General features: G+C 54.9%; 1 protein-coding gene and 1 long non-coding RNA gene across 3 annotated transcripts in view; one reads left to right on the forward strand and one right to left on the reverse strand.

Moving 5' to 3' along the window:
- Positions 1-25,597, reverse strand: part of TSPAN18 (tetraspanin 18) — a 186,066-nt gene that overhangs the window by 44,476 nt on the left and 115,993 nt on the right. Inside the window, exon 3 of one of the 2 annotated variants that reach the window (XM_025451945.3) lies at positions 15,676-15,813. The exons of the other annotated variant lie outside the window; for it this stretch is intronic. The gene's annotated coding sequence lies outside the window, so the exon portion shown is untranslated. The remainder of the gene's footprint in view (positions 1-15,675; positions 15,814-25,597) is intronic. 2 annotated transcript variants of the gene reach the window in all.
- LOC112663265 (uncharacterized) lies at positions 19,527-21,100 on the forward strand. Its single transcript, XR_003139110.3, has 3 exons — positions 19,527-19,596; positions 19,738-19,826; positions 20,620-21,100. It is a non-coding gene; the product is annotated as an uncharacterized LOC112663265 (long non-coding RNA).

The following is a 25,597-nucleotide window of genomic DNA, read 5'->3' on the forward strand; positions in this document are numbered from 1 at the left end:
GGAGCACTCATGTTCTATTAGGACATACAGGGCTCACCCTGAGAGTCTGGGTGCCCCCTGGCTTGGGGAGGAGTGCCCAGGCCCCGTGGGTTCCCACAACCCAATTAAAAAAGCTTTATCCGAGGTAGAAGACCCCAGCACAGGCTCTACAGCCAATAGCACACAATAGACGCTAGCTTCATTCCCTCCCTCCTGCTTGGTCCAAAGGAAACCTCCTCCAGGGTGGCCACAGACCCAGATGGCAGGGAGCCTTCCACAGGCCTGGGTCGAGACGCCGGATCTCATTATTCCAACAGAGACAGAGGGGAGCCCGGCTTGGCTCATTCCTCCTGGGGAAATGGGCCTCGGCCTGTTAGCGGGAAGAGGGGAGCGTTATTACCCGGCTCAGCCAGCCAGGTTCACCCGCCACGCTAATTGGAACACGTCATGCTTTGTTAATATAGTCTAATTTGGGGAGGCTGGCGCACCAGGGTCTCTGGGGTCGGGGTGCAGCGCAGGGGAAGGAAGCTTCTCATATGGTATATCGCCAAGGAGGGCTGGGAGTGTGGCCGAAAGGCCGTGTGGTTTTGCAAAATGACCAAAGTGACGTCTTGATCCAGCATCCAGAGACTTGAAGTTGGTTGTGCTGCTGTGTGTGGGTTTATATGGGTACACGTGTGCATGCACGTGTTTGAGCGTGTACGCGTGTGCATGGGTGAGTGCACGTGTGCACACAGTGCATATGACGGCCAGTGGGGGTGTGCAATGGTGTGCAGGGCCATAGGGCTGTGAAGGGGGGTGCAGAGAACACAGCTATGTCACACCTGCAGGCAGGAGGCGGAGGGTCTAATTTTGAGAACGCAAACAAAGACATCTCTTTTCCCATGAATGGCTCGCCCAGCCCCTATTAACACTAATTAGGAGACCTGGGAATTCCCTATAACTTCGTAATTACTGTGAACAGACTTCACAGGGGCCGCCAAGGAAATGGAACACCCCCATCCTGTTTTCACAGGCTCGGTGATGACGGTGCCAACGACGCCCGACCCCCCATCCCTGGCCTCCTCCTCCCTCCAGGCACTGGGATCCCCCCAGGGCTCGCTGATGTCCAGACTGCCCAGGAGGCAGCGTAACAGAGGTGGGGGCGCCCTCGTAGTGGAAAGCTCAGTGCAGGGGGTTGGGAGTGGGCTGGGGAAACTGAGGCGGGAGCCCAAGGAGCACATGGACGTATCCCAGGAAGAGACCCCCAGGTGAGCTTCGGGTCTGGAAGCCAAGGAGAAGACGGGCCACTCCATGCCAGGTTGACCCGCTGCTGCTGGCTCAGGCCCAAGGTCCCCGCCGCCCACCCTCTTAGCAACCCCCCCCCCCAATCCATTAAGATGATGAACCAGACATTAAAGGCTGTGGAGAAGAGCTGGCAAGATCACAGCAGTGACTCCCTACGTCCTCAGGCCCCCTCCCCAGCCCGCAGGACCCTGCAGCCAGACGGCTTGGGAAACCACAGCGAAGCCATTCCGGGGACCCCTCCGCTGCTTGGCGGTGGGATGGCCCCTTGTGCCAGCTGATGGGGGGGCACTTCCAGAAGCAACGGGGCAGGGCCTTCCCACAGGGCCTCAGGCATACGGAGACCCTCCCCCGGCCCCCCCACTACCCGGCCCCCTGCCGCAGGCCTTGTCAGGACCTTGGGGGGAAGCAGGCACCCCCAGCGCGGTCCCCTGTCTGCCCCCCTCCGCCCTGGCCCCCCCGGGAGCAGATCTGCCAGCGTCACCCCCCAGGGAAGCGCTGTCTGTCTGTCTAGCGCCTGGGGCCTGGCTCTGCCTCCAGAAGACAGTCCTTTGTTCCTTCCTGTCTGCCCAGGATCTGAGATTCTCCATAGTCAGGAGCTTAAAGGGTATTTTCTTAATCGTATTAAAAAACGGCTGAAATGGTATGAAATAGTAACGGATTCCTGCTGCTGTTTCTTTAATTCTAGATACTCAGGTGACTTCTATTCTTTTTTTCTCATAAGGGACATGGATTATTCATGACCATTCATTCACAAATCACTGTGAAAGGGCCCTTCACACCCCAGGCTCGGAAGCAGCCGGGCCTCTCACCTGGGCCTGGAATACCTCCCCCCCTCCACCCGCCTCCAGGTGTGGGGTCCGCCTAGAAGCCTAGAAAACTTCTTTCCGCCCTTCGATGCCCAGCCTGACATCTCCTCAGCTGTGAAGCCCTCCCGGATTTCTCCAGCCCAGGCAGTGCTTCCTTCTGTTTAGTTCCTCACTTTGGAAGATGAGAAAACGAGGCCCAGAGAGGGGCGGGGGCCTGGCCCGGCCCCACAGCTAGGTCACGGGTGGTGAAGGCTACACTAGAATCCAGAAGGGCTTTTGTCTGCAGCGTCCAGGGGTTGGGGGGAGGTTGGCAATACGCCTCTTGATTCTCAACACCCCCTTCCTTCCCTGGAGCCAGCGCCTGCCCTGTCAGGGGGCAGCCTTGACCTCCATCTTTGTTCTCCTCAGGACCGAGCCAGGATGCTCTCTCTGCCTCCAGGGGCTCAAATCAGTGAGGCATGGGATGAAGAAGGAGAATGGCCTGGTTGTTGTTCTACAAAGGGGAGTGGGGACAGGAAGCACTTGGGGCCCTTCCTCCCTCTCTGGAGCTCAAGTCTGCCTTTGCCACCCCTGGAGGGCCAGCCCGGCCTCCTTGCCCAGCCTGCTCCCTCCCTGGCCCCTCCCTGGAGGGAGGCCTGGGCTTACACAGCCACGTGGCCCTGGGTCTGAATCTCCGCTTTGCCCCTGAATAGCTGTGGTTCCACATACCCGAGCCTTATTACCAGCCTTACTAATATTTCATAAGGCGGCCTACCATGTATTAAGCCCTACTGGGGGCTGGGCACCGGGCAGGTGTTTTATAGACGCCATGGCTCCCTTCACGACCCCATCACATTCAGGCACACCCATCATCACTCCCATTTTGCAGGTAAAATGTCCCCACTTTCCCAAGGTCAAGAGCTTGAAGTGATTGACCTAGGACTTTAGCCTGGACCTATGTGAGGCTTATAAGCCCGACTCCCAAGTTAGATGAGTTGGATGAGATAATTGCACAGGCTAATCACTCTACTGATAATAACACATTGAACATGATAGCTTTTCTCATTTTCTTCCATAATGAGGGCAAGCACTGCGGTGAACTGGCCCTGGTGAGATCCACGGGCAGGCGAGGCTTCCTGGGGACCTGGTAGGAGGGTGCAGACCCTCCGGCAGTTCCCACCCATGGAAATCGCAGGGCCCGGATTGCTCCTAGCCAGAGTATTATTGGAGAGTAAGTATTATTTTACCCTCCAGCTTAATCCAGACCAAGCTTATCTTTCCCACCGAAAAGCCCACAGCCCAGAGAAAGTTAAGCCCTTTGCTGCTTTCCTAATTGTAGGCTTGCAGCTCTTCTGGGGATCACCAGATCTCTGGCAAAGCCGGAGAAGTGGTCTGGTATTTGGCAGTGGTATCAGAGAGGCTGGCTCCGGGCTGAGCCGTCCAGCTTTCCAAGCCCATGCTGGTTTGGGGGCGTTCATGGGGGAGAAGGCAGGCTGGGGCACATTCCCCTTCTGCACGGGCCTGCTACCCTGGCCCCAGGGCAGATCTAGCTACAGTGGGGTTCGGGGAAATGAATCGTGGCCTCCTGCTTCATGTTGAGTCCCACTTGGCTAGAAAAATAATATGGGTCATGGGCAACCAGACCCCATCCTTGTCTTATAGTTTATGCCATGTCTGTTTCCCTCTTGCCTCTTCCTCTGAAGTGTGAGCAGAAGTCGTTCAGACCAGAGGCCCTGACCCTCCCCGTGTCCCCCTCAGTTTCTCTAAGAGAGGGCCACTGGATGGGGAGCAGCAGCAGACTCTGCTGTTGAGGGTTAGGGACCCTCGAATGGTCCCGGGAGCCAGCCTGGGTCACACTGGCCCCTGCCCAACCTCAGTCTCACATCGTCCCCCCCGTCGGCTGTCTGCTGGAAAGTGCTAGCAGGGTCAGAGAGAAGTCTGAAGGACCGACGTCCAGGTTAAGTGGTCTGTGCGGGCCTTGCTGGCAAAACCAGACACAATGGGTACAAGTTATAGGACTAGAGAGTTTGCCTTGATACAAAGAGCAGTATCCCCCATCTCCTGGGAGGACTGGAAATGTGGTAGAGCTGTTAAAAGATGGATTTGAAATCAGAGAGACCAGGGGTTGAAATCCTGGCTTCCCCCACTTCCTACCTGTGTGACTTTGGGTACATGCCTCAACCCCTCTGAACTACAATTTTGTCAGCTATAAAACGATTCCCTCTCGGAGGTTGGAACCTAAGATCAAATGACGTCAGGTAAGCCTGGCGCTTACCACATGATCAGGACGTGCACGTTCCTTCAGCCCCGGGGGGGAGTGAGCTGGCTGACGCTGGGGGAATCCAAGTAGATGTCAGACGCCCCTAGAGCAGGGCTGGGTACAGAAGATTTCCTTCTTGGACTAAAATGAAGATCACACTCAATGTTTCTATGAGACCTCCCAACTCGAAGAAAACACACTGAGAACGTGGGCCTGGCCGGCCGTGGGAAGGTGGGCGCCGTCTCCTTGCACCTCTCCCATAATGTAAAAAGCACCCCCCCCCCCGGTCCCCCATGGTACGTGCTTCTGTCAACACGAAATGTCCAGAAACGGCAAAATCTACAGAGGCAGAGAGGAGACTGGTGATTGTCTGGGGCTGGGGGCAGGGATTGGAACCGATGGCAGGTGGGTACCAAGTTTCTTTCAGGGGTGACAGAAATATCCCCAGGTTATATTGTAGCAATGGTTACACTACTTCTCAAGTTGATGACAAACCATTGAATCGTACCTTGAAAAGGAGCACATTTCGTAGTATGTAAATTATATGTCTGTAAAGCTATTAAAAAGCCCCCAGACAGCAATGCCAGCAATGAAGTCGAGAGGGGCCGACGCATGCTTGGGGGTGATGCCCACACCCTGGTGGAAGCATGGCAGTGGCAGGCCGACGCCTGAGGTCACCCCCAGTTTCTCGGCTCCTTCTCCACCTGCAGGTTCACGTCGGCGCTTTCTGGTTATTTTTTGCCCCATAAGAGGAATTACAGCAGACTCACCCTGACCCCAAGCACACCCTGCTCTAGGGGCGTCTGACATCTACTTGAATTTCCCCAGCACACTGGGTGAAGCCCCAGTGATGTGAGCAGGCAGGTCCTGCAGACAGAAGGAGGCAGCGTGAGGAAGGAGGCCTGCTAGAGACACGCCTCCCAGGAGCTTCGGGAGATCGGGGCCAGACGCTGGCTCTGGGCGCCTTATAGTTTGGGGGTCCCTGAGTCAGGATGGAAGTGCAAGGCTCAGCCTGGCCTCACCTCTAAGGCTCTGGTAGGCCCACTTGAGGGAGGCGAGGATGGGACCAATCATGTGCCAAGCACAGCTACCTGCCAGGTCAGGGTTTACGTTTGTCCTGGGGATGTGACACCCGAGGGCCTGCAGATGAGCAGAGAAGACCTGTCTGTGCTCAGGGTCAGAGCACTGAGGAGAGATCCGACTCGCTCATGGTTGCTCCCGGGCAAAGCAAGGAAAACAACTTTCAAGGCCATCTGAACGCTGCTGTCCTGACTGGTAGTGAGCTCTCCGTTGCCAGCAGTATGTAAGCGGAAGTTCAATGAACACTTCTCAAGGGGTCACAACAGATGACCTCGAAACCCCTCCCAGGCCAGTTAGTTGGTGAGGCCACAAAGCCTGGCGGTTCATTTCGTTCGAGGGTTAAACCTGGACTCAGAATAAAGCAGAAAGGCCCGAGCCATCCTGAAGGAGGGGGCCTGGCTGGCACCGCCTCCACTGGAACTGCAAGTCCTCTGAGCGCTCACCTAACGTGATGCTTGGATACCCACAGGAGGCCAGAGCAGGCCTTGCGGGGCTCCCAGTGCACGCCCCCGCGCCCGAGCTACCCCAGAAGTGGGTGCAGGGGAGGCAGGGGTTGCCAGCCCCAAGCGCAGCGAAGCCAGTCACATGGGGCCCCCGACTGGCCCTCCGGCAGGAGGCCTGTTGCCTACCTGCCCCACCCTGGGGCGCACAGGGCCCTTCCCTCTCTCTAGTTCCAGCCTCCCCAGGGACTCAGGATCCTGGCTGCAGTTAGCAAGTTCCCTCCCCTCAGCCCCGGACTCACCACAGGATGAGCTCATCAGAGGCCCCTTCCCGAACAAGAGCCCCAGGCCTGGGAGAGGCCCTCTGCTCCCTTTCATGTGCCTTGCCTGGCCCTAGGAAGGCAGTGAGGGAGGCTGGGGCCTCTGAAGGAGGCTAGGCCTCTGAGGAAGAGGAGAAGGAGGAGGGGGAGGAGGGAGAGAAGGAGGAGGGGCTGGGGGCTCCGGGGACCTGGGCCCCTCTCGGCCGCTCCCAGCCTCCACCCGGCTCTACCCTCAGAGGGGGTCTGGGCTCCTCTTGCGTTTCTCGGTGCCACCCCTCCAGGTCTGGAAGCTAGACGTGCAGACCGTGCTCTATGTAGTCTCCTCTCCCTCAGAGACATACATGGAGACTCCGGGGGTGGAAGGCATGAACCCCCAAACTAATTACAGTGCCAGGCAGTTACAGGGCGTTCTGGAGGTACTAAGAGATAGAGAGCGAGGGCCACCTGGGCTTCAGCACTCAGCAGGCGTGGGGAATGTTCTGGCAACAGGGCAGGGCTCCTCCAAGACCCAGGGTATCCCAGCCCCACCCTGCCTCCTGCTCCCCATCCACCACAGGCTCAGCCCTACCCTCCAGAAGACAGCCTGACACCTGCTGTGGTCCAGAGACCCTTTATCTCAACCACCCATTTTCCCAGGGTGCAGATCTTCCCTCCTCCCCTCCTGCATAAACCTTTTCCTGTTTCTCCAGCACCCGGGGGGTGGGGAACCCAGCTCAGAGCACAAGAAGCCCATTGACTAGCCCTCCTCTCCCGCACACCCTCCTCCGCTCTACCCGGGCACTACCTCTTGTAGGTCCTGAACGCTTCTGCTCTATCATGCCCCAGGGACTTTGCATGTGCTGATCCCTCTGCCAGGAATCCGCTCCCCTCCACCACGTCACACACAGATTTCTTTGTCTACCTCTAAGTAAGTCATTCATAATCCACGCCTTCCCTGGCCACCCCCCTTCCCCGGCCTGAGCACTGTCACCCTTCTGCGCCCCGCTGCATCAGGGTGTTAGGCCGCCTGCCACCTGCCTGTTGCCCTGGGTTGACTTTCCTGATTTGCTCACTGTGCTGCAGGAGCTCTCTCTCCCTGCTCCCAAGATGGTGCCAAGTCTTTGGCTCCCATGTCGTGGGGGCTGCTGGCTTCTAAGGCCAGACACAGAGGTTGCTGGGCCTAGGAAGATAGCCCACCCTCCAGGCCCTGGAAACTTCTCAGAGGGCATAGGTTGGAGCCCCTGGAGGTGGAGGGGTGTGTATGAGCATGGGTGGGGTACAGGCAGAGGCAGGGGGCCCAGGGAGAGGGTTGTTGAGTGCTTCTGGAGATCAACAAGGAGTGGATTTGGGGGGGATCCAGGATCAAGTGCCCTGATCCTGGAACAACCTTCCCAAGGGGTGATGGGACTTCCACAGAGCCGCCTTGAGATGCCTGGGAGAGGCTGGGAGTCTATGCACCCAAACTCACAGAGTTCCACCCAAACATCACATTGGGCCCAGGTGGCGTGGAAAAGCTCACTGCCTGCTCGCCCTCACTGGACCCCAACAGCCTCCCACTAATGTTCTGGGCCACAGAGAGCCACCAAGACTCCTGCAGCATCCTCGGGGGTGAGAATCTTCTCTCCCCAACACACCTGGGATGGGACGTCCTGCAAATGGGCAGAGGGGCTTGGTGGCAGAGGTCTGAGCTGAAGAAGTAAAGGCAGGTGGCACATCTTGCACCTCAGTGTTGGTAAAATTCAAACCTGCTGCAAGTCCATGTAGCACCGATGATGTACTGGCCTATGCAAGGCCCAGGGCTTTGCCTGGTGAGGGAAGCCATGTGGCACCAGAGGGCACAGGCGTGGAAGTGCAGACTCCCAGGAGGTCACAGGAGAGAGTGAATGTCCTGCAGGAATGTGGGAGCTCGGGCGGGACTGAGCCTGGAGCTCCCTGGCAGAGGAGGGAGCCTAGACGTGCGGCCGGATATGCTCTCTGTGAACCTGTCCCCCCAAATCTGGCCTGAATGTGACACGTCCTAGGCCACCTGCCAGGACTCCAGGACTCAGGGCACCGAAGACCATTAAGACTCAGAGCAAACTACAACGGGGATGCCAGGCTGCCCTGAGGACCCGGGCTGGTCCCCCTCCTCCCATCCCTTCCCCTCCCCCTGCTCCAGTGGAACCACTGAGGCCTGGACTTCTAGCCTGGATGGCAATTCAACACAACAGCCACCTGGCCACCATCCCACACCTGACTACACACCTGTCTCCAGCTCTTGGGGAGAAAAAAAAAGAGGAAAAAAGTTCCAGATGTGGCGGTTGCACACTCTAAGAGAATGTTGCTAGGAAAGAGAAGGAGCCAGCTGGCAGAGGAGGGGGACATTTGCTTTCTAATTTAAATTCTTCTGGGTCATTTGAATATGTAAGGACCCCATATTACTTCCGGAACAATCACTTTTAAAAAATAATTTTTGTCTTAAAAATGCAAAGCAATCTGCAAAAATCTATTTGGAAGAGAGAAGTTTATGCAACAAATAGCACAAATAGCGTAAGGAGTCATTAAATACACCACCATCATCCTTCAGGTGTACTCACCACGTGCCCAGAGCTCTGCTCCGTGTTTTTACACTCATTATTTCATCTAAGCTCATCACGGCGCTGTGTGTTGGATGTTACTGGTGCTATCATTTTCCAGATGAGAAAACTGAATTTGAGAGAGACTAAGTAACATGCCCAAGGTCACCCAGCCCGGAGTGGGCTCTGAAGGCAGGTGCATCTGGCAGCAGGCAAGCTCCCACCTTAGGTCAGGGCCACGCACCACACCGCCTCCTGCAACTGCTACGTTTTGAAAACGTCAAGCTCAAAACCCATTTGTTCGGGGTCTGCTCCACCACTTGAACCCCAGGATGCTGCCCCGGAGCCAAAATCAAATTGTTACAGGCAAACAAAGCCAGAGCCTGGCGTCTCCGGCCACCTGGAAACTTGGACTGAGGCTAGGAAAGCATGTACGACGGGGAGTCCACTGTAGTCTGTCCATCTGTCCATCCATTCGCCAGCCTCCTGCTGAAGGCCCCACGCGTGTCCGGCTCCATGCTGGATGCTGGCAGCCAGTGAGGGCAAGAGGCCCGCAGCCACCAGGAGAGAGGACAAGGTGAGCACAGGGCAGACTGGGCCCCTAGGTGCCTTTCCAATCCGGAAATTTCCAAAACCCTTTGCAATTTGGGATCCCAACTGGTTTTGAGGGGGAGTGTGAATGGAATGCAACCCTGCAATCCACGCCCCGTGGCAAGCTCTTCTTCTCCTCCAAGGTACTTAGCCTAACGCTGAAGCAGGCCTTGGCAATCCAAACCATCTCTCTGGCCAGGGTGCGGTGCCAGGCCAGTTAACTGTGGTGGGTTCTCGGGACTTTCACCCGGGCCTTAGCACCGAGATGGAAAGGGGGCTTATGAAAGCTCCAGGAGCCTGGGGGACGGGGGTGGGATTCCTCCCAGGCTCCAGCCTGCACACCTGAGCACACACTCATGCTTGGCCAGAGGTCCTGTGGCCAATGATGTTAATGAGGCCAGCGGGAAGACAGATGCTGCCCCAAAGTGCAGCCTGAGCCTCCGAGAGCAGGGAGCTTGGGTGTCCTGTTCAACTCTCAGAGGCCCTGGGTGCACAGCAGGTGTTCAGTCAATATTTGATGACTGAGTGAAGAAATGTGATTTTGAAGAAGGCAGCTCTACCCCTATTTGGAGATGGGAGGGGTATGACTTGGTCACTGTATTTTGGGGGACGTGGACTTAAGCTGCCCTCTAGGCACCTAAACATTGAGGACTCAATTGGGGAATCCTCCCAAAGAATCCTAAAAACTGAAAATATAAATAAGAACACCAATAGCACAAGTGCTATCGCTAAGGACTGACCCTCTGGTGGGCTCACTGATAAGCTCTTTTCTTAATTATCCCATGAAATCCCCACATCAGGCCTGTGAGATGTGTAGTATCATTATCCCCAATTTATAGATGAGAACCCCCAGGCTCGGAGGGTCAGAGCTGGGATCTGCACCCACATCTGACTTGGGAGAAGAGGGCTGAGGCTGGAAGGGGCCTACCCCCTATTTTCAAACCAACCAAGTACGAGACAGGGGGGCTGAGGACATGAGTAGGAGGCCTGGGACAAGAGCCCAAGGCTTCCAACTTCCAGCCCGGGGCTCTGCATGACTTGCGAAGCTGCCGGCGAATACCTTTTCTCCGTTCTACGAAGAACCTCGGAGATGGTGGGGGGGGGGGGGTTCATTACTCTCGGTCCCTGTTCAGCAACCCCTCTCTCAAGCCCCCCCCCACCAACTCTCTTTCCTGAGGTTGGAGGGAAAAGGAGGAAAATGGAAGAGTCACTCGACTCCAAACCCAGGCTGTGGTTGAGGGCAGACTGAGGATGGCCACAGGCCCGCGCAGGGAAGAAGCTGTCCGCATCCATCTCATTTCCTGCCTGGCACAGTCTTCCAAACCCCAGGGTCCCACCTGCCGGGCTTCGGCTCTCACTATTTCTTCTTCCCGGGATGCCCTTCCCAGCATCTGAGCCGGTCCCCTGTCCTGCCCCAGTTTTCAAAGCCCAGCTGGAATAGGCCACATTGCCTGACTTTCCATCACCGTCACCACCCAGAAGTGACCTCTTGATCTGACCCTGGAACCCTCAAGCCTCCCATTCTAATTCTGCTCCGAACCCTCTTACTCTCTACCTTGTATGTTAGGGATTTGCTTTCATGTCTCCCTCCTTATGACAGGCCGGGAGCCCCCTGGGGGGTGGTGGCTGATCTCTGAGGTGTTTCAAGTAAGTGGGGTACAGCGGGGCTGAAGGCTGGCCAATTCTTTCTGTTTACTCAGGTGCAGCCCCAGACCGGGTCTCTAACCATGGCCTCCCCTCCCTCTCCAGGACCTGTCGCAAGTTACATCACACACTCTGAGTCCGAGAGGCTGAGGACCAAGCTGTTCTAGTATCTCCGCAGCATCGGTCGTAAGTGGGGGCTTTGAAAAATAGTGTGGAAACTGGGATCCCTGGGTGGCTCAGCAGTTTAGTGTCTGCCTTTGGCCCAGGGCGTGATCCTGGAGTCCCGGGATCGAGTCCCACATCAGGCTCCGGGCATGGGCCTGCTTCTCCCTCCTCCTGTGTCTCTGCCTCTCTCTGTCTCTATGTCTATCATAAATAAATAAATCTTTAAAAAAAAATAGTGTGGAAACTAGTCAGCCCACAGACATTCACCAAGTTCTCCTGTGGCTCAGCGCTGAATGAGACACTGGACAAGGGGTGGGGGCAAGACACCCAGAGGTCCGGTCCTCAGGACATCTTCCAGAGGAGAGGGCAGGGACCTTCGCGCCCTGCTCACTCTCGGTCCCCAGCACACGAAACATCGCCTGGCACATGGTAAGAACACACCAGCCACTGGTTGAAGAAATGAATTACCACTCGGTGATCCAGCCACGCTGAGCACCATATAAGGCAGGCTGGTGCTGAACGCTGAGCTGGCCTACGTGGTGAGTCAGAGCTGCAGAATCCACAGGCAAGAGACACACAAACAGAGAGAGAGTGGAAGAGCGAGAGCGAGAGACTGGCAAAGGGCAAGGAGTTTTGTGGTTGACCAAAATCAAGCAAAGGACAGAACATAAAAAGAAGCTGGCCACAGTGGCCTAGGAGGCAGCATCATAGGCTGTGGTTTTCCATCTTTTTCCTGCAGAACAATCTTTTTTCAAGTGAAATCATACACCACACCCTAAATGCATAACAGAGCTGCCACGGTGGACGGCGGCTACAGTCGAGAGGCTGGCCTGCTCTCACAGACCCTGGAACCCCACAGAGGCCCCCCGGGCTCCCCAGAGATGGGGTTCCTGCTGGGTCAGAGACTGCCTCCTTCTCCTCCCCCTTCCCTCTGAGATGCCTCGGAGTGGAGCGGCAGCAGCTGAGGGGAGGGCGGCAGTTGCTCTTCTGGGAAGGAGGCCTTCATGGGTCCGGGTCTTCTGGGAGTCCGTTTAGGGCAAATACCCCCTAAAGCAACTCAGGAAACTTTCCCCAGCCACAAGGGAGTCAGGGGAGGAAGGAAAAGATCCTCCCAGTGAGTGGAGGGGAACCCAAGGCAGCCAGCTATGGGGGTGCCTGAAATAGTGGGGGGGGGCTCCTAGGGAGCACAGGGACTCCATATGGACAGAATTTCAGAGGCGATCCTTTTGGAAAGTGAAGCATCACCTGCAGATACCTTGTGTGTGCAATACGTGTATGTGCATGCATGCGAGTGTGTGTGCATAAATCAGGCTTTCAGATAGCAGATCCACAAAACCAGAGCTATACCTGTTGCAGAAAGGCCACCCTGGTGCTATAACTACAGGGAGGACTATTTTGGGACATATGGCATTCCCATTTGCCCCGTGTCCCCCACCCCTGCCACGGCACCAACAGGGTCACCTGTTGTTCCATCTGCCTGGCATTCCTTCCTCTTTCTGAAGATAGCATCTGGGTTTTCCCTTTGGGGTTCCCACCCACTTCCAGCCTCAGGCCAATTCTTCCCTCCACCCACAGCAGGTACTGTCCCACGGCCACCCAGCCCTCAACCCCCACCCCGCCAGGCCAATCAGCACATTCTCTCCTCCTGGTTTCAGAAATGGGTCAGAGATGGTCACTTGGCTGGAAAGTAGCCAATAAGCTGCAACTCTGGAACTTTGGTTGGGGCTCCTGAGAAAAAGAAGCTCTCCTTCCACAGGCTTGGAAACGAGCGGATGTGGGTCTGGAGCCCTTGGTCACTGCCCCACCACGCTGTGAGGCGTGCATCCCCCAGGATGGAAACCCGCAAGGAGGGAAGCAGGGGCACAGACACAGGCGTCATTTGAGCCTTGGACTCAGCTCCGCTTTGAACACACCAATAAACAGGCCCCAAATTGTCAATATATTGGAAACCAATGAAAAGCGAATAAATTGCTTGTCTTGGCTTAATTGGGGTGGAGCTGAGGATTGGCTCCCACCTGATGTGGCATCTGACCTCGTCTGGCCTTTGCCCTTTGACTCCCCGGCAGCCAGCCATCATTTCTGGCCCAGGCTGATTCTCGATGAGCTGGACAGCAGCTCCAGCCTCCCCAGCTGAGCCTGGGGTGGGGCACGAGTGGGCGTCAGACTCAAGGACTGGCCACAGGCCAGCAGCCTGGCTGGACTTGCCTGCGTCCAGCCTTCCTGGCCGTCTGGCCCCGCCGAGGGATGTGTTTCGGCGGATCTAAAGTTGGCTCGGGTCCACTCGCTTGGTCCCCAGCCCTCATTGTTCTCCCTCCTTGACCTTGGGCTCTGGTAGGGAGACAGACACTAAACAATAAGGACTCTGGAAAGCAGCCACTCCTCACTTTGGGGCAGGAAGAGTCAACCCCAGGGCTCTGGTCCATCTCAGGGAGATTGCCACAGGCAGAGGCTGCGAGGGGTGGCAGGACAGTTCGGGGCTTGCATGTCAAACAGGCCCAGGAGATACACCGGGGTGGCTCAGTGATTGAGCATCTGCCTTCAGCTCAGGGTGTGATCCCAGGGTTCTGGGATCAAGTCCTGCATCGGTCTCCCCGCAGGGAAACTGCTTCTCCCTCTCTCTGCTTATCTCATGAATAAATACATAAAATATTAAAAAAAAAAAAAAAAACAGGCCCGGGAACACTCCTGGATCTCTTACCTGCTGAAACACCTTCGCCTAGCTGTCCCTTCCAGTGTTATCATCCTTGAGTCTAACATGGGGATCCTGCTGCTACATACCCAACAGAAGGACTAAAATCCACAAAACTGACAGCGCTGACTGCTGATGAGAACATGGAGCAACAAGAACTCTCATTCGCTGGTGGTGGGAATGGAAAGCCGTGTAGCCACTTGGGAAGACGGTTTGCCGGTTTCGTTTTCTTTTTCTTTTTTACGATTTTATTTATTTATTCATGAGAGACACAGAGAGAGGCAGAGATATAGGCAGAGGGAGAAGCAGACTCCCTCTGGGGAGCTTGATGTGGGACTCGATCCCAGGACCCCAGGATCACAACCTGAACCGAAGGCAGACGCTTAACCACTGAACCACCCAGGTGCCCCAATTTGGCGATTTCTTAAGAAGCCAAATATATTCTTTGCCATATGATCCAGCAGTCATGCTCCTAGGTGTTGACCCAACTGGCTCAAACTTCTGTCTACACAAAGACTGGCACATGAATGTATAGTAGCTTTCATCGTGATCGGCTAAAATCAATCAGAAGTAACCAAGATATCCTTCAACTAGTGAATGGATAAATAAGCAGTGGTACAGCCGATGGAATGTTACTCAGCAATAAAAAGAAATGAACCATCAAGCCAGGAAAAGACATGGAAAAAATTTAAATGCACACCGCTAAGTGAAAGAAGCCGGTCTGAAAAGACTACCTACTGTACGATTCCAATTATATGACATTCTGGAAAAGGCAAAATTATGGGGACAGTGAAAAAGTCACTGGTTGCCAGAGGGAGGAAGCAGGGATCGAGGGCGACTAAGCGGGTGGATCATCTTCTCTGGCAAGGTGGAGGGTCCCCCAGCATCCATTTTCCCCTTCTTCCTTCGAAATAGAGTTGCAGTTGGGCAGACAGCCACCCAGAACGATGACTGTAATTCCCAGCCTCCCTTGCAGCGAGGCGTGCTGCACGACTGCATTCTGGCCAGTGGGATGGAAGTGATGGGAGCCCCCTCTTAAAGGAAGCAGCAGCCCTCGCCTCTTCTGGTTTCTTCCTTCTTGCTGAGTACGATGGAGAGGCTGTCCTGGGCCATCATGGATCATGAAGACCAGTGATGGTGCAGCCGCAAGACAGCGAAAGCCGGGACCCTAACATTCCTGTGTGGAAAAATCCTCCTAGCTCAGAATCTTACTTAGAGAAAAATCCACCTGTCTCTCATTGAAGGAACTATTATTTGGGGTTTTGGGGTCACACACAACCAAACCCACATTCGGACTAATGCAAGAGCCTTCAAGGACTGTCCTGGGGGTTCTGCGTGAAATAGGCACAGCATCTTCACACATTTGATTCATTCAACAGATCGAGGCCGATCTCCTGTACTGGGATCTGAGAGTTCAATTAAGAACCAGGCAGATGAACCCCCACCCTCGTGGACTCCACCTTCTAGTGCAGGAGACAGACTGTTAGCGCGAGAGTGAACGAATTACGGATTGTCCCATACGCAATACTATTAGCAACGGTTAATGTTTCTTGAATTCCGAGCTTACTACGTGTCCATCCTGTCCTAAGCCCTTTTCAGGCATTGCCTTATTTGATCTTCACCACAAACCCAGAAGGTGGGTGCTATTGCTTCCCTGTTGATGAGGAAGCTGAGTCGCAGAAAGGTTGAGGAACCGGCCCAAGGTCACACAGCTAGTAACTAGTGGTTTCAGGATTTGAACCCAGGTCTCCTGGACTTGAGAGCCTGAACCACTGGGCTCTCCTGCTAATGAAGGGTGTAAAAGAAGACGCTGTGATAAAGAATGACAGGGTGCCCTGCTGGTGGCAGTGACAACAGACACAGCGTATAACCACGTGCCAAATGAGCCTGAACTTCCTTACCCAGGTGGCCAGCGTTGGGAGGTCTGGAAAAGGATCGGGCCTGTTTCTAGACGCCAAAATCAAAGGTGTCAAGTCGCTCTGATGACAGTGTCAGAAGTCCCGGCCGCTGCAAGCTCGGGCTGTCCAGGAGATGCCCACCTGTCAGAGATAAGCAGATGAGCCATAACTGCCTGGTCGGGAGAGATCTCATCAGCTCATGCTGCCCCAGGTGGCTTCTTTCTGTCGCAGATGCTCTCGGGGTCCCGAGGGGGCCATGTCACAGGGCAAAGACGGCAGGAACCTGGGGTCATGCGTCAAGAAACAGGTCCCAGCTGAACTTGCCTGGAAACAAGTCTGAGACCCAAAAATATGCATTTCTGCCTGTGTGTGTGTGTGTGTGTGTGTGTGTGTGCGCGCGCGTGTGTACGCCCTGAATAAAAATACATAAGCATCACACCCACCGTGTCTAGCACAGTGCCCTTTGCAGAGCGGGGAAGCTCGACAAATGTTTCACGGTTTGCTTTGATGTAAAACACAAATGTATATGTTGGAGTGAGTGGGTGGAAGCTCCAGGAGAGTTGGAGTGAATTGGAGGAAAGATCCTTCCTTCTGTGAAAATGCATTCTTGGGACGCTCCATCCAGCCAGACCAACTGGCTTCATCAGTTTACCGATGAGGAGACTGACGTCCAGAGAGGGGCAGTGACCGGGCCAAAGTGACATAGCAAGCTGGTGGTAGAGTGAGGCCTAAGCCCTGGGTCTCTCCTGACTCATGGCTGGGGGTTCTCTCCAACGATGCACCCTTCATTGTATTTGTGGGACTCGCAGCCCCTGGGGCAGCCCGGGCCCACGGCAGGGGTCTCCTGCATGCTGTCAGGTGGGTTAGAGCAGAGTATTTCCCAGCTGTGTTCAAACCCAGACAAGGTGTGAGAGGCAGTGCCTGCAGTGATCAGAAGCATGGTCTTTGGAAGCAGGTAGATCATGGCCCACATGCTTGGGCAATCTTTTTCTAGAAGTAGACAGTGGGTAAGTCAGGGGTCCTCTCAGAGCATCAGTCTCCTCGTCTATAAAATGGGAATAATAATAACAGCATCTCTTCGAGGATTGCAGGCATGAAAATGACCTTCCTACGTCTCTGAAGCCCACAGCAGAGCATTCGCTCACTAAATGTTAGGGATGTGATGCAGAGGAGGATACTGGGAGCGCCTGCAGTGGGAGGTGGAGCACTGGACTGGGAGTTGCTCTGTGTCCTTGGCAAGTCTTGAGACAAAAATCTCTCAATTTCACTGGTCATTCATCCCCTCTGCCCCCACCTTGCTCCCCCTTCTCTGCCTCTCATGGACCAGCACGGGTTCCCAGCCCAGCATACCTCCTCTCCTGGGGGACTGGGACTGCAAACTCCCCACCTGCCCACCGGACCCCCATAGCCCAGACCACATTTCAACAGCCAGCAAAATGCAGGTGTCATCAGCACTTGGGGAGCTGGTGAGTGCTAAGGACCCCACACCATGGCAGCAGCTCTCAGGAGAACTGGGGAGGGCCAGGCGTGGGAGAGCGAATTCCCTGAATTCCCCGGGAGGGGTGGCATTCTCAGCTTTTTCAAGAAAGGTAAGATAAAGAAAGAAAATGGTGGCAGGAAGGAGGGGGCAACAGAGATTGCTTCAACAGCATGCTGTGAGGCCGTCCCTTCCTGGGGCTGGGGGGGGCGGGGGCGGGGGGGGGGGTACAGGGTGGGGGGCTCCACCCGGGGCCTCCACATGGGGCCTGCGGTCCCTGCTTCAGCCCCCATCGGGATGATGGCTGTGTTAGCCTCTCTGAGCCTCTTCCCCACACCTGCTCGATGAGGAGACTCACCTGGGGGACCCCTAGCCTCCACCTTTCATTCCACCCCAGCCCACGCTCCTTCAAATGTGCTAAAAGAAGCAGACCACCCACTCAGTTAACAGACCCTTGGCAGGGGGGAGTCTTCACTCCCAGGAAGAGGGCAGTCACAGTAGACCCCTCGGCTCCCACCCCAAGATTTACAGACGGAGTCCTGGGTTCCAGTCCCAACGTCACACTAACTTCCTCTGAGCACTCAGGCACATCCTCTTGTTTGTTGGGCCTTAGTTTTTCCATCTGTGAAAGGGGGTGTTGGGCCCACTGGTGGCCCCTACAATCTCTTGTGGTCAGCTCTAAAACCCGGGCTCTAGTTAACTCACAGGTGGAGATACCAATGCAAGGCTGCTCTTCCTCTAACTTCCTGACGATGGGGGCATTGATGACCCCAGCAGGCACACTGAGGCTTCCTGGATGAGGGGACAGATGTGTGTATGTTTGTGCAGAGATGAGAGCAGGGTGCTATGGGCAGCAGGGCAGGGTGAACAAGGGCATGGAGATACCCAAGTGGGGAACCTTGAGCCAGGGCTGCCTGTCAGGGTGGAGTGGGAGATAAGATGCAAAGGTCCTGGGGTCAGTGCTTTATGTGCATTTCCTCATTTAATCCTATAGTATCATTCCTATTTTATTAAAGAGAAACTGAGGCTCAGAGCAATTAAGTACCTTGGCAAATGCACGACCGTTACATAGCACAGATTGGATTTGAACCCATTGTTGACTTAAGAGCAGAAGCTCTTGGGCAGCCCAGGTGGCTCAGTGGTTTAGTGCCTGCCTTCTGCCCGGGGCATGATCCTGGAGACCCAGGATCGAGTCCCACGTCGGGCTCCCTACATGGAGCCTGCGTCTCCCTCTGCCTGTGTCTCTGCCTCTCTCTCTCTCTCTCTGTGTGTGTGTGTGTGTGTGTCTTTCATGAATGGATGAATAAAATCTTTAAAAGAAATATATATTTAAGAGCAGAAGCTCTTGATTGCCATGGGACGCCACCCTCCTTCCGAATGGCTTAAAATAGAATGTGAACTAGAGAAATGTAGGATCATGCATATTGTAAATACACACAGATGAGCTCATGGTGGCACTCGAGGGTGAGCACTGTTGTGGCCTGGAGAGGAAGTTCAGTGTGTGAACGTGTGGACGTTGTCAATGTGTGTGTGTCACTGTCAAAGGAAGCTCCAGATCTGAGCCCAGGCCTGGAGATGCCAGATGGGCAGGACGTGGCCGAGAGGCCATCGGGGCCACTGGGGCTGGGGCTGGGCAGTCAGAGGCCCAGGCCATCCTGCAGTAGCCCAGGAAGTCAAGCTCCCCAGGCTGTGCGCCAGCTAGGCTGGCTTGTATCACCTTCCCTGGTTTCCACATGACCAGGGGCCGAGCCCCCTGCTGCCGGGGAGAGTGGCACATCCTGTCCTAGGTCTGCATCTTCTTTGCCTGGGTATCTCCCATGGTCCCTCTGAATGCCTGCCCCAGCTAGGGAACAGGGTGTGCAGATGGAGCCCAGTGTGCGTGTGTGCATGCGTGCGCACACGCACACACAGACACAGACACACACACACACACACACACACATGGGCTGTCGCCAGCAGATAGGGAAACCTGGCAAGCAATCGTACCAGCTGAGGCCAAGCCAGACCTGCATTCCAGCCCTGACCCTACCACTGGCCACGGGCCCTGTGATCGGGACATGTGGCCTGCCTCTCTGAGCCTCCATGAAAGCCCACGACCTTCCTAAGTTCAAGTGCATACAAACTGTAAAGTGCTGGGCCCACCGATATGGTTGTGATTCTAACCGGAGTAGCCAACTAACCCAGGAAGTGGTAGAGAGTCCCCAGGGAGCCTTGACTGAGATCCCAGCCAATGCCTTTAGGTAAGTCCCCTGTTCCCCTCTCCCAGGCCTCAGTTTCCCCATGTGAAACACTGAGGATCTTGAGCTCAGATACAGAGTGGGCTACAGCCCCTGTGGTCTCGCTTCCTTTAACAAGATTTGCCACTAACAAAGTATCTGAATTTCATTTGCCAGAAACCAGAAGGCCATCGACGCAGCAGGCAGCTGAGTACACGGGGCCCAGGGCAGGTACGTCGTGATGGAAGAGAAGAGGGACATGGTTGACCTAGAAGGGATGTGACACATCTGGGGAGACGAGGGAAGCCTGCAGGAAGGGAGGGAGGCAGAGCTGCCGATAGGTGATAGAACCCGGGCGGGGTCTTTCCCTAGGTTTTCGCTGCCTGGCCTGGAAGCCACAGAGAAGACACAGGAGTTCTGCTTCCTGGTGATCATAAGCAACACAAGCATTCACGCATTTGGTGAGCATTTACTGAATACCTGCTGTGTACCTGGGATTCTAGGGGAACCGGAGGCAAGTGATGCACAGACTACACCTTCAAAGAGGTTCACAGTTATGGGGAAGCGAAAGCAATGCCCTCGTCTTGAACTATGAAGTTCAAGGTGACTAAGGAGGGCTCATCACGTAGCTATGAGCTCAGAAGAAGGAGAAGTCCCTCCCAATGTGGGCCCCAGGGCAGGCTTCCTGGAAGAGGGGGCAGATTTAAATAGATGGAAAGGAGAGGAGGGTGCTGTGGGCAAAGGGCCCAGGGTGAGCAAAGGCAGGGGGACGCCCAAGAGTGGGCCGGGTATTCAGGACCATGAGCCAAGGCTGCCTGTTGGGGCAGAGTGGGGAAATGAGGCAGGAAAGCTTGAAGGCAGGGGTTGCACGGGTAAGGTCTTTGAATGCCAGGCCAAGCCTGATGAACTTGACCCATACACAATGGGGAGCCACTGAAGGTCATAGAGCAGAGGTATCCTTCAGGTAGATGAAAAACAGGAAGGAGCCCAGGCAGGTGGGAACAGATGGTGAGAGGATGGGAGAACGAGGGGCAGAGCTCGGTAGGAGTGGTGGGAGGGTAAAGGGAGCGTGGAGGTAGGGCGGAGGGTGAAGAGGGTGAAGAGCTCCCGAAACTCGCAGGCCAGGGGGAAGGGAGACAGGTGTGGGAGGGAAGATGCATCTAGACATGTCGGCTTTGCACCCGGAGTCTGCCTCTGTCACCACCTGTGTGGCCCTGGGCAAGACCTCTCTGAGCCTGTTTCCTTCTCTATAAGGTGAAAAACTTAAAGCCATGTCATCGGGATGCAGGACTCAACCAGATACCGTGGGAAGTACTTTGAGCACAGTAAGCGATGGCTGGATACTTGCTTTCTAAAATGTAAGCATTTATTGCTTTTATTAATTAGTGGTGCCTTTCTCCGGTGAGGACACCCAGGCTCAAAGTCAAAGGACCGGCTGGAGCCGGCAGTGCCTGTGCCTCAAATCACGGCAGAAGCAAGTTATGAACAAATAAACCTGGGCTGATGCAGAGATGAGTCTTGATTTTAAAATATTCCTAAAGCGGAGGGCTGTTTTATGACTTTTGCGCTGTGTGCTTATTAAACCCAAGCTATAAATGTGAACTAATAAGTAAAATGAGTTAAGTTAATGAAAAAAATCAACCTTCAGGACGAATCCATGTTACCTAATGGCAGTCCATAAACATAAACATAAAATTTTAAAATACAAGAATGAATTGCAATGCCCAGCAGCCCAAGGAATCTGCAATTTCTCTCTCTGAAAAATAAAAGCTATTGATTTTCTCTTGGGTTCTCATCGCTCACGAGTGAGTCTTTGAGAAGTCATAAAGGAAGGAATCATCTCCAATTGTTTACTCACTGAGGATCACATGTATTGAATTTAAATTGTCTCCGATTCCTAATTAGTACAAACCAAATTAGAATCTGAATACAGAAGAACTGGAAAGGCCCTTGGAGGCCTCTGAGCTCAGTTTTCTTTGTTTTACTGACCTGGAACCCAAGGCACAGAGAGGGAAAGTGACTTGCCCAAGATCACACTGCAAGTGGGGTAGGAGCCAAGCTAGAATCAGAGCTCCTGGTACCCAAGGGTGGCATCCTGCTCTGGTCCCTGCAACCTCTGGGATCAGCTCCTTGGATCCAGGCCTTCTGGGTGTGCTGGGTGTTAGGGTGGCCTCAGCCCAGGTGGCTCCTACCATAAGAACTTTCTCCCAGCTGCTGGGGAAAAGTAGCCTGTCCAAGAAAGGACCCTGAAAGCCAGCCCAATGAGGAGAGCCAAGTCAATAGGACACTACAGTCACCTACAGAACCCTGGAGCCCCTGTGTCAACCCGGCTTCGGCTGGGAGGAGGACACACACCGGTAGCCTTGGGTTCCGTCCTGAGGGGGACCGTGGAGTGACACAGCTCCCCAGGCCCACGGTAGCTCCTCCCCATGTCACCAAGGGGAGGTGGGGACACAAAGTCTTCACTGTACAGTGGGGGAGCAAGGGGGCTCTTAACCCAGCCTGGCTCGCTGCCTCCTCCCTCCTTCCCCCTCTCCCCTGCCCCCCCCCCACGTGAATGAGCACAACAGGAACTAAGGAGCTTTGCCTGTGCCACAGGCACGTGTGCATGTGTGCATGTGTGTACGTGTGTGCATGTGTGTGCTAAGCTTCAGCTCGCACGCAATTATGAAGCAGATGTTTAATTACTACCTGAGTGTTATTAATCAACACGATTAATACACAACCCATACCACATAATTACTTTGCAATTACACCGAAACGAAATATTTTATTGCTGAGGGTTTGCTAATTACCCGGCCTTGCCAAAGGACAGGTATAATGGGCAGCAATTTCGCTTCCTTCCCTCCCTCCCTCCTCCGCCGCCCGTCTCCCCCATTAATCTCCAGGGCAATGTCCCCACCACAGAGAACGGGGGAGCAGAGGCGGGCTGCGGGGATGCAGCCCTTTGCACCCGGGTTCATGGGACTCCTAAATCGTCCTTGTCCTCTCCTCTCAGCCCCCCTCCCCCTGGCTTGCACTGGGTGATATGCTATATGTTGGCAAATTGAAGGCCAATAAAAAAAAAAAAGAAAGAAAATAATGCATGTCCTTCCCAGAACTGAAGACAGCCTCCTGCAGGCCTGCGGCTGGGGCAGGGGTGACCTGGGGAGGCTCTGCAGGTAGCTGCCTGGGCCGGAATCCTAGCCCGACCATGACGGGCCGTGTGATCCCAGTCACATGAACGGTGCCTCTGTTTCCCCACGTGTAACATGGAGACAATAACAGTAATTGCCTCTGGGTTTCTTTTGCTCATTGAATGTGATACGAGGCAGACAGCACTTAGCACAGCGCCCTGCACAGAGGAAGGCTTCGCTAATACCTACTATTGTTCTCATTTGCCCAGAAATGGCTCCTCCACAAATCCTCCCAATCACCAGTCTCCCAAAGGTTCAAGTGTGTGGATTCCCCCCCCCCCCCCCGTCTCTCCCCCACCCCAACAGCTCAGTCCCATGTACTTAGAAACATCTCCTCGCCTTGCCCCCTTCCCACTACGTGCCACCTCCAGGGGTCTCACCTCCCCCATCCACCCCTGTGTGCCCTCTTCTGGCCCACAGCCATAGCCTTTACACGGTGCCCCTGCTGCCCTCACCCCACCCCACCCTCCACTGGGAAGGGAGACAGAGTTTCAGGAGTCGAGTTTGGACCAGGCCACTCTCCCCCGCAGTGGTCCACCTCCCCCTCTGGGGTTTTTGGTCCCAAAAGATCACTCATGCCCCAAGCTCCCCTTCATTTCTTAGGGCACTAGCATAGCCCCAGCAATTAAGCTTTTGATGAAGAATGAATAAATGTCTAGCTAGATTTTAGAGGCATCCATGTCCACCAAGCTGGAATGTCCCAGAGCATTTTATAAGCCTGCGTGTCTCCCCAGACTTGGGGTTTCTCCTTCACTGTTCACGTCCACACCATCCTGGTTTCCTCCTACTTGCCCTGATAAACGTCCTCCCTAAACCCAGCTACATTTAAGAATGGTCGATCTTTTAGGGCACCATAAACGTCCCGCCAAGCAAAGAGACTGCATAAGGATGCTCAGATGCAGGGCTACTATATGGTCCATTTGGGAGATGAGCGTAAGGGACATTGTGATAGCCCCCAGCACGGATGGTGGTGCTGGAGAAGGAACCAAGGGAGGAGTGAGCATGTGTGCATGCGGGCATGGTGTGTACATGCTACTTCTGAGCATGCATTGACTTTCAGTTACCAAAATATTAAGTAGTGTGGGCCGTTCAATCACTCAATAAATGTAGGATGTTGGGGTCTGGAGTCAGACCACTGGTGACACAGTCCTGTCCCTACCCAGACGAAGCCGTGTGACTTCGAGCTAATGCCTTGACTTCTCTGAGACCTCAGTTCTTTGTCATCACATGGGACTATCGTAGCTCCTACGAATAGAGTTGCTGTGAGGATGTCATGCACACTTTTGTCAGTTCCTGGCACATGGAAAGAGCCAGACCAATGTTAGCTATTTTGTTACTATTATCAATAAAAATAACAAGCCCTGGGAATATAGAAACTCCAGGCCTAAAGCAGAACATGGTGAAGAGAACCAGATCAGCAGTGGAGAAGACCCTGCAGGAACATTCCAATGCACGGTGATGAGTGAGATTCGTTTGTCATTCATTCATTTGCTCATTCCCTCGGCCGACACTCCCTGAGTGCCTCCTGTGCAAGTCACTGTGTCAGGCACCGGGGAGGGCAGGGGGACTCTGGCGCTGTCTCTGCAGTGAGGCCCAGCACGGCTCACAAACAGCTGGCAGAGGGCAGAGAAAGTCCTAAACCACTCCCTGCTGTCTCCCCAAAGCCTCAACTGCCTGGCACGCCTGGAGGCTAGATGGACAGACTGGGGGTGGTGTGGGGGGGGGAGGCAGCTCCTGGGGCGGTAGGCTCAGTTCCACCAGCAGGAGGAGAAGAGAAAGGAGGTGTGCTGGGAGGCCTGGGATAGAAGCCTGGGCCAACGGGGGGGCCAACCAAAACTCCTGGAGGGGGCCATGGGGACCATCCAAGTCCTGGGTTTTCCTCCATTGTCTGCAGTTCAAGCCTTGGTCTTGGGGTTCTGAAACCCCCTCCCGGGAAGCTGATGCAAAGGTTTCTAGGGAGCTTGGGATCATCCACTTCTCTTGCCTGGGACTTGCATAAAGCTCCCTGCTCAGCCACAAGGCAAGGCCACAGGTCAGCTGCTCTGGCCACCGACCTCCGAGTGGCAGCGGAGGCAGGATGAGCCCAGACAGAAAACAGGAAGCGGGCCCACTCCAGGTAGGTGCAGGGAGGGACGCGCAGGGCCAGGATGCAGGAGGTGACCTGGGCACGGCCACTCCTCGGCTGCCAGGCACTCAGGCTGCATGTGATGAAGGCAACGGGGAAGAGGAGCTTCCTTCCACTCCCCATGGGCGTCCCATGCCCTCTGCCCCTGCCACGACCCGGCTCTTCACTCACACCCGGGCACACGCTCGTGCACTCTGGCACTTTGCCTCTCCCATCAGTGGCTGCGGCTGAATTTGAAGATCACACACTATGAGACCTCAACGCCTTACATGAGCCTGTCTGGGCCTCGGTTTCGTGGTCTGTAAAGTGGGGACAATGGCCCTTCTCATTCCCAGAGGGAAATGAGAAGACACAAGGATATTGCCCCGTGTGACATCTGGGGCCGAACATGCCTCGATAAGTGGCAGCTATTATTAGTATTTCAGTTATAGCTCCAAGCACATCCTGGGAAAACCCCAACCAGGAGGCTTCCTTGGCCCTCTGTGCCATCCTCTGGTCACCAGGGACCCTGGGAAGCGGCTGACCTTCATCCTGGTCCCCACTGGGGTGGTGTGAGGCTCTCCCAGGCCCTTGGCAGCCCCAACCCTGATGAGAGATTTTTCCAGACACCCCGCAGCCACACACAGACATGGCTTGGGAGTTGACATTAGTTCTCTGGACAGTGGTCATTCCTCGGAGCCATGGGGAAAGCAGCCTGGCGTTATTAGAGATTCTAACGGCCCCTGAAATGTGTTGTTTCTTACCAGCAGAATGTATTCCTATATCACTTGTGAAACAACAGCAGGAATAAATCATTCATCCGGAGACAAACACCTCTGGGGAAATCCAGGCCGTGGCCGACCCCAACGCTGAAAGCTTTGGCTGTGTTTCTCATTCCTGGAGGAACCGAGCTGGGAACACTGGCCTCCTCTCTCCTCCCGGGGGAGGGGGG

Source organism: Canis lupus, chromosome 18 (assembly GCF_003254725.2).
Source record: "Canis lupus dingo isolate Sandy chromosome 18, ASM325472v2, whole genome shotgun sequence".
In the NCBI taxonomy this organism is placed as follows: Eukaryota; Metazoa; Chordata; class Mammalia; order Carnivora; family Canidae; genus Canis; species Canis lupus.